This window comes from Tachypleus tridentatus, chromosome 2 (genome assembly GCF_004210375.1).
Source record: "Tachypleus tridentatus isolate NWPU-2018 chromosome 2, ASM421037v1, whole genome shotgun sequence".
Lineage (NCBI taxonomy): Eukaryota > Metazoa > Arthropoda > Merostomata > Xiphosura > Limulidae > Tachypleus > Tachypleus tridentatus.
In genome coordinates, this window is record NC_134826.1 from 118,683,320 (window position 1) to 118,695,758 (window position 12,439).

The 12,439-nt window shown below is 33.3% G+C and overlaps 1 long non-coding RNA gene across 2 annotated transcripts in view; it reads right to left on the reverse strand.

The window, feature by feature from the left end:
- Window positions 1–834: 834 nt before the first annotated feature.
- LOC143244930 (uncharacterized) overlaps window positions 835–12,439 on the reverse strand; it is a 34,645-nt gene continuing 23,040 nt past the window's right edge. For both annotated transcript variants that reach the window (XR_013025385.1, XR_013025387.1), the window contains exon 3: window positions 835–1,170. This is a non-coding gene — a long non-coding RNA (uncharacterized LOC143244930). The remainder of the gene's footprint in view (window positions 1,171–12,439) is intronic.

Below are 12,439 nucleotides of genomic sequence, written 5' to 3' on the forward strand. Positions count from 1 at the left end.
ATAAATAACTAAAATAGACATTGAAACAATTAGATTAAATGCTCTAAATTACTTTATTTACATGTTGTCATGGAGATGGTAGATTTGTTTTCTTAGGATGTGTGTTTGTTTATTCATAGGCAATATTAGAATATTAGATCGTTAAAATGAACAAAATATTGTGTTTGTAAATGCTGAGCTAGAAAAGAACAGATAGTAATAAAGCTTGTTCTCATTTAATAATGTAGCTTGTAAAGCCCAATGTCGGATGTTCCTGGTTGTTTGTTTTTTCAAAGAAACTAAGAACGAATTTGAAAAACCAAGCCCCTACCCACATGGATACGAACCTATTATATACATGTAGTTTTACATCATGAAATTGTAACATGCTGAAACTAGATTAGCTAAAAAAAAACGGGGATTAAATAAATTAGTAATTAAACACATGTAATTTGCTAAATAAAGTTCCTTGACAAAAGTCACAAGTTAGTATGGCATGGTGGTTAGGACATACGCGACACTTAGTATGAGGGTCGTAGGTTCGACTACTCACGTAAAAGTTGCTATAATACGAAATTATATTTAGCTATTTTGAGATTCTATATGTTAGGGTTAGTTGATATGACAAAGACTTTACCCCAAGTAATTATCTCGTAGTTTGATGATGACCACAGAAAACGGCAAATACATAAAATTCGGAAAGTTATTCTGTTAAATGTTAAAAGTATTAGGAGAAATAAAAAAATTCTGAAATTACGATAAAAATTATGGTTATTCTAGAAAATACAAATGTACGGATAATTTCCACTTACTCAACATGCTTCATGTACTGATAATTTCCACTTACTTAACATGCTTCCTGCGAAGCGCAGCTGCTAGTGAGCAATACACTGCATTTAGCCCGGTATGGCCAGGTGGTTAAGGTGCTGGACTCGTATACTGAGGGTCGCGGGTTCGAATCCCTGTCGCACCAAACATGCTCGTCCTTTCAGCCGTTGGGGCATTATAATATAACGGTCAATTCCACTATTCGTTGGTAAAAAAGTTGCCCAAGAGTTGGTGGTAGGTGGTGATGACTAGCTGCCTTCCCTCTAGTCTTACACTGCTAAATTAGGGACTGGTAGCACAGATAGCCCTCATGTAGCTTTGCGCGAAATTCGAAACAAACCAGTCTACTGATGGCAGGTAAACCTGGTGGAACGTTGTGAACAAAGTATGTAAAAGTTTTACTGTGTGCAACCAATAAAAAAATTGTGTGAATTTCAAAACCTAAACTAAATCTAAAGTGTATTCCTACGGAAAAGCAAAATCTACAATTATGAACTAGTGTTTAACATGCTATTATTGGAAGAATATTATTTAACAAATATAAATATACTTTTAGAAAGTATACGAACGATAAAGATAGCGAACACCGTGAAGACCGTAACTGTTTCAGAGAAGAACGCAAGAATTCAATCATTACATTGGCAGGAAGTCTCGAGCACCGTTGGAAACAAAATACTTCCGAAACAGGAAGACAAACTTAGACCACAAAGTTAGAGTTACATCTATATTGTCGAGTGTATGATGCTCGTTATTTCTTACTCCCAGTCTTGTGGGCTGTATGACGTTCAGATATTTCTTATTTTAACTCTTATCGACAGTATGACGTTCAGGTATTTCTTATTTTAACTCTTATCGACAGTATGACGTTCAGATATTTCTCATTTTAACTCTTATCGACAGTATGACGTTCAGACATTTCTTATTTTAACTCTTATCAACAGTATGACGTTCAGGTATTTCTTATTTTAACTCTTATCAACAGTATGACGTTCAGGTATTTCTTATTTAAACTCTTATCGACACTATGACGTTCAGGTATTTCTTATTTTAACTCTTATCGACAGTATGACGTTCAGATATTTCTCATTTTAACTCTTATCGACAGTATGACGTTCAGACATTTCTTATTTTAACTCTTATCGACAGTATGACGTTCAGGTATTTCTTATTTTAACTCTTATCGACAGTATGACGTTCAGATATTTCTCATTTTAACTCTTATCGACAGTATGACGTTCAGACATTTCTTATTTTAACTCTTATCAACAGTATGACGTTCAGGTATTTCTTATTTTAACTCTTATCGACACTATAACGTTCAGGTATTTCTTATTTTAACTCTTATCGACAGTATGACGTTCAGATATTTCTTATTTTAAGTCTTATCGACAGTATGACGTTCAGATATTTCTTATTTTAACTCTTATCGACAGTATGACATTTAGATATTTCTTATTTTAACTCTTGTCGGCAAACGTTCAATTATTTCTTATTTTAACTCTTATCGACAATATGACGTTTAGATATTTCTTACTTTCAATAGTATATGAGACTATATTAGCTCTCTGTTATCGAATACGTTCATTGATTGTAATTTATTACTATTGAGCTCAGTAACTGAGTATTGACAGTGTTACCTGTCTTTGTCAGGATAAGCAATAAATAAATATTTAACAGAAAAGCTTACGTTAAGTATCATGGAGAATGAGGTATATCATGATACGTTTTGAGACAACTCATTATTTCGGAGTGCTGAAAGTGCTTATTTGGTCATCAGCTTGTACCAGTAAGTTCTATAAACATAGCGCTGTTTACTTTCCTGCTAAACTATTTTAAGCTTCTAATTGAATAGCAAATAAACCTTTACTGATAAATGAAAGAATGTGCAATGGATGTGGAAATCAAGGAGTAAGAACACCTGCATGCAAACATGTTTACATTCAAGCAAGTTTACCCAGGCAAGGAATATCTATTAATCCTTACAGTGTGTTAACACTGAAGGAATGGAACTCTTGGATGTGTAGTGGTTGTGATATTACACTAAGTTATAACGAAGCACATTTACTTGAAATAAAAACAAAATCTATTTCCTCTTTCAGAATTCCAATATTGATCCAAAAGCGAGTTTACCTATTATATAGATATCAACTATTTGAGTAACTATTTAAGTAGAGTACGGTGTTATAAATTAATCTTGTCAAACTAAAAGGTCATAAAAGTTGTTTAACATACGAAATTATCGTTGCGAGATAGTTGAAGACGTAAAGTGTTTATTTCTAAATGCTCTTGGAAAAAGAACAAAGATAAGTGACTTAAGACTAACAATTTACGAATTTTTTTACAAATCATCTGGTTATCTGTAAGTACTATGGGTTACAAAAGTAAACCACACCGAAACTCAAAAAATGAGCCATCTAGAAAAGTGTCTACAAGGAAGAACCAGGTGACTATCGTTTTAAAACACATCACAAATTCCCTCTTTCCTGTAGTAAGCTTGTTTCTTCATGAAACGGTTTATTATGTTTAATAAATTGTAAAATTTGAAAGAAACAAGAAAGAAAGACATGAAAAATCGCTCAATGCCATATATTTTGATACGCTTTCATATTTAAAGAAGAAATTATGTAAACCAGCCATTGAGTACTCATAGCATCTTTTCATCACTCATTCTCTCTCACACACATACTCACTCACACAAATTATTACAGTTCAGAGTTTTTAGGCACTTTGTGGTTTTCCATTTGGAACATTTCTGATCTAATCCATTATTCATTGTTCCTATAAATAACAACACTTCAATGATTTGTAAGCCGTGCAAGTGCCTTTTTTTATGTTTTTTGCTTTGTGACTATATTTAAATAACATTCTTTACGCTCCTCTGTGATATGCAGGTATTTTAAGTGTTTTGTATCTTCTCATATTCATGTAGTTACGTTTTGTTTTTTTTCTGTTTATTCTCATTTTCTGCAGGTTTCCTTATACTGATCAAGTTCTAATGGAACTTTCATTTTAGGGGTGTAAGGGTTGATCACGAATCTTACTTTGTGGACTGTCTGCGCTCCGTCCATTCCAAAAAATCGAGCCCCTGATTTTAGGGTCGTAAGTTCAAAGACTCACAGCTGACCCACTGCATTCAAAGAAGTGTAAATAATTTCACTTCCACGACATAGTATTAATTCTATTCGTGTTTCATAACTCATTACAATCATAATTATTTACCAAGAAGAAACGCTTTTGTTATCAAACACTTTAATTAACAAGACCGACTGATAATTATGTATCTACACTAGAATACTGTATTATAATTCTCGTCATATATAAGACCAGAGTTAAACATACTCCAGCGAAACAATATTTCTTATTATAAGTAATTCATTATAGGAATAACGTGACGATGATTTCCGTTAAACATTATTCTCATATGATTTATTAAATTTAATATTTTACTTGCACTAATTACACTCACAGTTAATTTCTCATCAGTTTTCAAAGGAAACTTCAAAGCCTAAGTTTCCGTAATTTTTTTTTCTTTTGCTACTAACCCTAATGAATCTATTAGGTGAAAGATAATTTCAGATTAATCTTGTAAAGTGCAATGGCTCGGCAACACGTCTGAAGGCTCACACCGTTAAATAACAGGTTTTGATATGCGTGGTGGTGATAGATACCCCATTTTTTAGTTTTGCGCTTAACAATAGTCAATCAAAACTAACCTTTTACAGCTTGCCTCTGAAAAAGAAAGGTCCACTTTTCGAAAGCGCTCGAGTTACAGAGATTTTGTTTCATATTAGACATTCAATAACGTTCATATAATATATATTTTGTTTGTATAGCACAAAACTACACAATGAGCTATGTGTGTTCCGCTCACCACGGATATCGAAACCCGATTTCTAGCGTTGGGTGTCCCGAAAGAGGTTGCTATTGCCTTCTAATATTGCGTATTTGTTTCTAATTGTTAAATTTATATCCAACTACTTCTATGGACTCTGTAAAAAAGAATATTAAAGCCCTCTAACTGATCAAAAAGTATTGATTGTGCTTAAAACAGACATTACAGTGGAAATAAACCTAATGTATCACTTGTGAAGCAAAATGTAGTGTAGATATACAAATATCCCATCATTATTACACAGATCAATATCACAGTGTACGTCGATTACTCAAATCAACAAACACGTGATCAATATTTAGTTCACTATACATAATATTTAGTTTAACCTTATTTAGTTATTTTTTTCTAATTTGTATTCAAATTCAAGGGTTTTATACCGATTCGAAAACCACATTTTCATCTACTCGACTGTTTACAGTTTATGTTAAAGTATAAATAAATTTTAATAAAATACTTTATAATACCATTTAAATTAATTAACGCTACCTGAACAGATAAGCATTTCTCGATAAACTATTAGAACACATAAGTTTTAAATTAGTGTTTAAGAAATAGATAATGCAAATCAAGGAAATGCAAACAATTTGAGACAAAAATAACTGGCGTTTTACAGTATACGTTGTGTTTAATAAAGCTGTACGTTTGTCAACCTTAATTGTGAATGTCGGCTTGTTATATTTCGCGTGAGTTATACATATAGAAACAATGTATTGTCATTTGTTGCAGGTGGTCATTACAATTTAACATCTGGAGCTGCTTTGTCTGTAGCATAAATCCACTAAAGCCTACACACAAAAACTGGCATAAAACGCTTTTTATATTTAAAACAAAAAGTGCCTTAAACTCAACGAAATGCCGAACGTAGATATATCTATTCACTGAGTGTTATTATTTCTAAAAGATAGCTTTGTACGAAACAGAGTTACCTTCAGCTTCCTATGAAATCGGAGAAATGCACAGCTAAAAATTGATACATTAAGCTTTACTTGCTACTGTATATAACCAGTATCTTAGTTTGGTTTGTTTTGAGTTACGCGCAAAGCTACTCGAGGGCTGTCTGCGCTAACCGTCTCTAATTTAGCAGTGTAAGACTAAAGGGAAGGCAGCTAGCTAATCATCATCACCCAACTCCAACTTTTAGGATACTTATTTACCAACGAATAGTGAGATTGATCGTAACATTATAACGCCCTCACGGCTGAAAACGCAAGCATGTTTGGTGTGACAGGAATTCAAACCCGCGACCCTCAGATTACAGGTCGAGTACCTTACTCACCTGGCCATGTCGAGCCAATGAGTATTTAACTAGAAATTTAAATGCGTTTTCATGTGTTAAGTTAGACTTATGTTTAAAGAACCAGTCTTCCATTTTCAAAAGTAAGTTGATAAATGCTTCCCCGGAAACTAGAGTACGATTGGAACAAATATACCGCATTTAAAGTACTTGGCAGTAGTACTGCATGGCTAAATGTGTTGGACTGAAATATGTCTCGAGAGCTAACCTGCTGTTTTCAAAACAATGTACTATACAATTTACTGTACTATACAATTATACATGAGCAGTCCCGTCACAAAAAAAAAAACGTGTTTAATTATAGAAGTAATTGTCTTATGAATATTTCTTCAAGTTTTGTGTGTGAGAGAGAGAGAGAAGAGAAAGAAACAGCTAAATGACACTACAACTTCTGACTGTTTTAATTACTGAGAGTTCAAACTGATCAAAAACTTTGAAGGCTGTCTAAGAGAAATAAACTACCACAAAAAGTAAATCTTAAAAAGAGCGAATGAACATTTTAAAACTTACATATAAAACTTTCCATCATCACAGTTTTAAAACGAAAAGTTCAGTTTTTCTTTTAGTATCACCTTAATTGTTTCAGTATCCCAACAATTTATCGGAAATGAGTGTAATATTTTGAGTTTTATAACAATTCAGTTAAACATTAAGAATTCATTAAAAGTCTTGAATGCATTTTGCTGGATGTTTTTAACCATTGGTCGTTTGACTTGTTAACCCATATTCTAATTTTATTAATTCCGCGATTTCTCTTCAAAAATGTTGCAACTATAAATGTTCACGTCTCTAATTTTACTATAATTTTTCTCCACATGTATAGCAACGTAATTTGTTTTGTTTCTATAGAACTGCTATAGATGCCTTCTAATTGTGTATTAACCTCATGAATTTACCGAATTTACCAACTGTCTAATTGTCCAATTTCTCGTGGCTGCTGCCCAAATATGTAATAGTCTCATAACGTTTTGAGTGATATCTAGAATTAATATAGTTATTTCACAAGTACTCAGTAACTTCATTATTTTTGAGAATCTAACATTCCACAAATTACTCACCCAAAGTATTATAAGTTCATATTTTTGATGGTTCTTCGTAACTCTAAGTAAATCATTCTACATGAGCAATATTTCAGATCTGGTGCAACTTTTAAAATCACCATTTCGACCATATTCAATCTGGATTTATTGTACGCTTATTTTAGTTTCCAGGATAACTTTCAAATCAGCCAATACCATTGCAAATGCCAGTGGGGGGGGGGGGGAGTTTGTAAACTTTCATCAGCTTCAAATCCTTGTTTGTTATATTGTTAACAATGCCAGAAGACACGCCTACATCCAGTGCAATGATTATTAAAACATTAACTAACCAAGACCTTCACTTTCAAAGAAAAAACTTGAAAACTTGACTTTCTTATTCGACGAAATGTTGCATCTTTTGGTTCTCTGTCATTCTTATTATATGAATAACCTCCCTCGGAGAGACTTTGAAATGTTCTCCCAGCCAAAAAATGTCATAGTAGCATTGCACTTTTAAATAGTCTGAATTTCCCAATAAATCAGATATATGTATGTGTGTGTGCACGCGCGCTAGTGAATGCGGGTTAAACATGCCCTCTATAGCACCATAGCTTGCACCTCGGGTTATGTGAAAGTTCATCAACATGTACGTATCGCTCACATAAAGTGTGATTAACTTTCTATACTGCTATGCTTGCTCTTCAAATATGTTTTCAATAATTTTTAGTACGAGATATCAATGTTGGTATAACTATGGACTACTGTTTCAGTTGGTATAACTGTGGACTATTGTTTCAGTTGGTATAACTGTGGACTACTGTTTCAGTTGGTATAACTGTGGACTACTGTTTCAGTTGGTATAACTGTGGACTATTGTTTCAGTTGGTATAACTGTGGACTATTGTTTCAGTTGGTATAACTATGGACTACTGTTTCAGTTGGTATAACTATGGACTACTGTTTCAGTTGGTATAACTATGGACTACTGTTTCAGTTGGTATAACTGTGGACTACTGTTTCAGTTGGTATAGCTGTGGACTATTGTTTCAGTTGGTATAACTGTGGACTACTGTTTCAGTTGGTATAACTATGGACTACTGTTTCAGTTGGTATAACTATGGACTACTGTTTCAGTTGGTATAACTGTGGACTACTGTTTCAGTTGGTATAACTGTGGACTACTGTTTCAGTTGGTAAAACTGTGGACTACTGTTTCAGTTGGTATAACTGTGGACTACTGTTTCAGTTCTTCTTTAAACATTTACTGATTCCATTATTTCTAGAGTGCCTACATTTTTTCTTGATTTTTATATACAAATGGTTTTATCTCTTTTTAACTATTACTACTTTGCTCCACAAACATGTAATTGCTGGATCAATCTTATTCATCCAGTGCAAGTAAGCTTACATCAGCTTCACTGAGAGAAATAAAAGAAGAGTGAATTTTCTTCTGTCCGAGTTACACCGCTGAGAATAATTCCAGTTTATTAATTTTATATGAAAACAACGAGATAAACCTTATTAGAAGAATGTGGTATTATGAAAGTTAAATTAGGTTGCTCTATCCTAAATTTTGTAGTCATTACATAAGATATATAAGAAACGTACTTTTTCTCCATTTAGTATTTTGGTGATTGCAGCTTAAGGATTACTGAAGATGCCATTTAACGACTTAACAAAAGTTTACAAGACTACCCCTGCTGACACAGCAGCAAGCTCCAGGTATTGTGACGTTTCTGGGTGCGATCCGTACTGTGAGCACAGTTTGAATAATTCGCTGTGTAGCTTCACATTTAACCGATGAACAATCAAATGACCGGGAAATAAGTACCTGGATATTTTCTGGAATGATAATTGTTTTCTTAATTCTGCAAGTTATGACTTTTTATTTTCCAACTTTTCCAGAAGTAGATGGCGCTGCATTACTTGCACCATTATCTAACATCTTAATTTTGTTTTCGTAGCAGCTTTCATTGATCTCGAGTTCTTCCTCCATTTTAAATCACGTTTTTCTTGATGTTTTGAAGATGCTACTATTAGAGCCCTAACATTAAATAAATGCACATACATTAAACTTGTCTGACAGTATAAGTTTGTAAAGAATTGCTTTAGTTAAATTAGTTGCCACGTGACTGATTGCAGTGAATTCCGTTTTTCTACTGACTAAGCGCACTTGACAGAAACGGAACCATTACACAACAAAAGAATCAAAAAAAAAATTGAATCTTGGACAGCAAGCAACTGCGTATTTTGTGTTTAGTATATCGACGAGACATTAATAACACATTGAACAGAATGTGCTCACGAAGGAAGAAAAGAATGGTGGTCAGTTCATTAATTCTTAATTACATTTCTTTATCCCTTGTGATAATACTTGCAGAATTTTGCACATAATACTTGACCAGAACATTTCTGTTTATCGGGTTTATATTCCAGTTTGTTTATTTTTTTCTGAAAGAAGTTAGTGATTTGACTCTAACTTAAAGAAACGTGTAAAGATGTTTTTCTGTAACTGCGGGGAAAACATTGTTAAAAATTTATATCTCGCTTTTCTTCGATGCAAACGTGTTTTTACGATACATTAACTTTAACATTGAATTTTCTAACCCATGAATGAGCATGTATACAAAAACATACTAGTAAAACACCATCTTTATTTAATTACAGTGATCTGAGCAGATACCGTAAGTAAAGAGTGAGAAGAAACTGTATTATATATCCAATTTATTTATGTAATCCTATCCACCCTCTTCTCTATTACGAAATGTAATCAAAGATAATGCTCTTTTACCCTGAAGCCAACATGTACTGTGTAATTCTGCTGACCCTGTAAAAGTAAAAGAGGTAACATAAGTCTAACTGTTTTACGTAATTCCTCTGCTGATTCAAAGTGAATAAACAAGATTTAGGTTGGGGTTATTTTCTGACCACAACAGTTTAGCGTTCATTAAGTGTTACATACCAATTTGTCTGGTGAGGCTCGGGCATTTCTTCTTCCGTTGCAAATGAATTCTCTAAAATTCCCTAGGATCCGGCACCTGTGATTTGTCTAAGATTCCCAGGTATTCTTTAGTGGTCAAATTGTCTTTGATAAAAATCGTTACCGAGTTCACACCCGTATATCCAAATCATTGTCAAACTGTCTTTTTTTTTTTACCATTCCTCTGGAAGCCAACAAACCCATACATATCACATTACTGAAATAATAACAAGATCCAGGATTAGATACTGTATTGGACTGATTTTCACGTGTCTAAGGCATTGGATATTCGTTTCTTACATCAAACTTACCTCTAGTCTAGGTTGGTTGACATATCCATGGAAATCCAGACTGTCTACTTTCCTATGTATTGTGTTTGTTCACACCAAAACACATCCTATCAGACAAAACTCTTGAGACATTGTTGAAATTTTATGTGTATACTGCTTATGACCAGCCTTTATTACCTTTTCCGCGTAGACATATTTGGGGAAGATTACTACCACCGTGAACTGCCAGCGTGCAGTCACATCGTAAACAGTACACCACTTTAGGAACGTTGTAATTGCATATATATCTGTTTACCAGAGTTCCCGCTAAATGATACGCGCTCACCTTTCTTCTTTTGAGCTAACTCATCTCTCGTTGTATTGACATTGTTCTATGAAATTAAGTCCCTACATGTTTAAAATTTCTCTTATGTCTTATCTCAATTTAAAATACATTTTTTAATGTTGTAGATATTGCCACATTCCCTTTTCTTCGTTTACATGAGTGAACACTTATATTTGTCTACGCAAGGTTTACTATAATACACAAAGTAAACTCTTTTGACAGAATTAACTAAACCTAACCTATGCAGCTGACACTGCAAGAAAACTGGTTATTAAGAATACAGAAATACATGAATGCCAAAGAAGTCGTGATTAAATACAATCAGGAAAAGACGAGATCACGCTTCTGAAGTTGTGGAAAATTGATTTATAACTTGTAACTTAGTCACCACGATCTATTTATCTATACAATATAATCGTAATTTGGTAGCATAGCATTTAAGAAAAACATTAAAGTTAGCACATGATGATGTCAAAGAGAGAGAGAATTTCAGTTTATTAGTATTGTGAACTAGTTCCTGAAATCGTTTTTACAACTATTTTACAGTGACTATACTGTATCCATTACAGCCATGTATTCATAAAACATTATCTGAGAGGTGTCTTCGTACTGTGAAAAGATAGAAAGTTGAATTACAGAAACAATATTTTATTTCCATGAATGTTTAGCATCATTTTGTACAGTAATCTGAACGAGTAGGTAAAAACCTATGTAGTGATGGGCATCAGTACATCCACGTTTAAAGTAATGACTAAACATTGGTCTAAAGAATCGGATAGGCAATTCCATCGTCATTGTGTTTTGCACTAACTGTAGGCAATAATGAGGACAGACAGCATTCTGTAGACTGGCTATGGGACGTATTTGTGAAGTGTCTGTACCTTTTAACTCCCATGAATATTAAGAAATCATAAATGAACACATTACAACGGCCAATATACTTACCAGAAGGATGCTGATTTCTATGTTAAAGCACATGCAATACATGTCTAGTTTTACAATGACAGGATAAACTCACAAAATCGCACATCTTTAATCCTATAGTACATTTTTAAAACATCTGGGTGATTAATACGAAAGGTTAGGTCACAATTTTCCACTTGTCATTAATCGTTTAAACGTTTGAACAACATAATAGAGCCAACAAATACCTGTAAGATGAAAGTTGAAAGCATACTACACAGAATAGCAGCAGTAATGAAAGTGCAGTTTATCTGTATAAATATAATAGTACTGTTTGTTGTCTCTCCCTGTAACTACTTCTCAGGATGTGGAAAAATCTTTACCAAAATTGGTATGGAGGTTTATTAGGTCCATATTGGGGCAAATACAAATTTTCAGTTTTGCATTCTGCAGTTTGTATTAACATTTATACGTTTTATACTGCTACTTCGTTCCCTCTTGATGGATCTTCACCTAATTTGGCAAGAATGTTTGTTGGGTCCATGCGGAGAAATAGGTAAACATGCGGTGTCATATTTTGTGCTTTGCAGTTTTTATGAGTGTTTTTGCGTCTTTTTTTGCAATTACATATAAGAAAAGCAACTTTTCACGTCCTAAAATAATTCTTCCTTAATTATGAATTTACATAACTTTCATCCAAGTGACAGGTACTCTAGTTAGTTTACAATAAAACAGCTAAGGTTCTTGTCTGTTTAACATTATAAAAAAAATATATGACCCACCTTTACAACCTAAACTACAATACAATCATAATAATAAATTTACTACCTATACAAGTAACGTCAAGATAATAATCATAGCGAAATTTCTGTTTGGTATAAATGTATTGGTATCAAAATTGTAGAAAAATTCGTTACTTCAGTAAA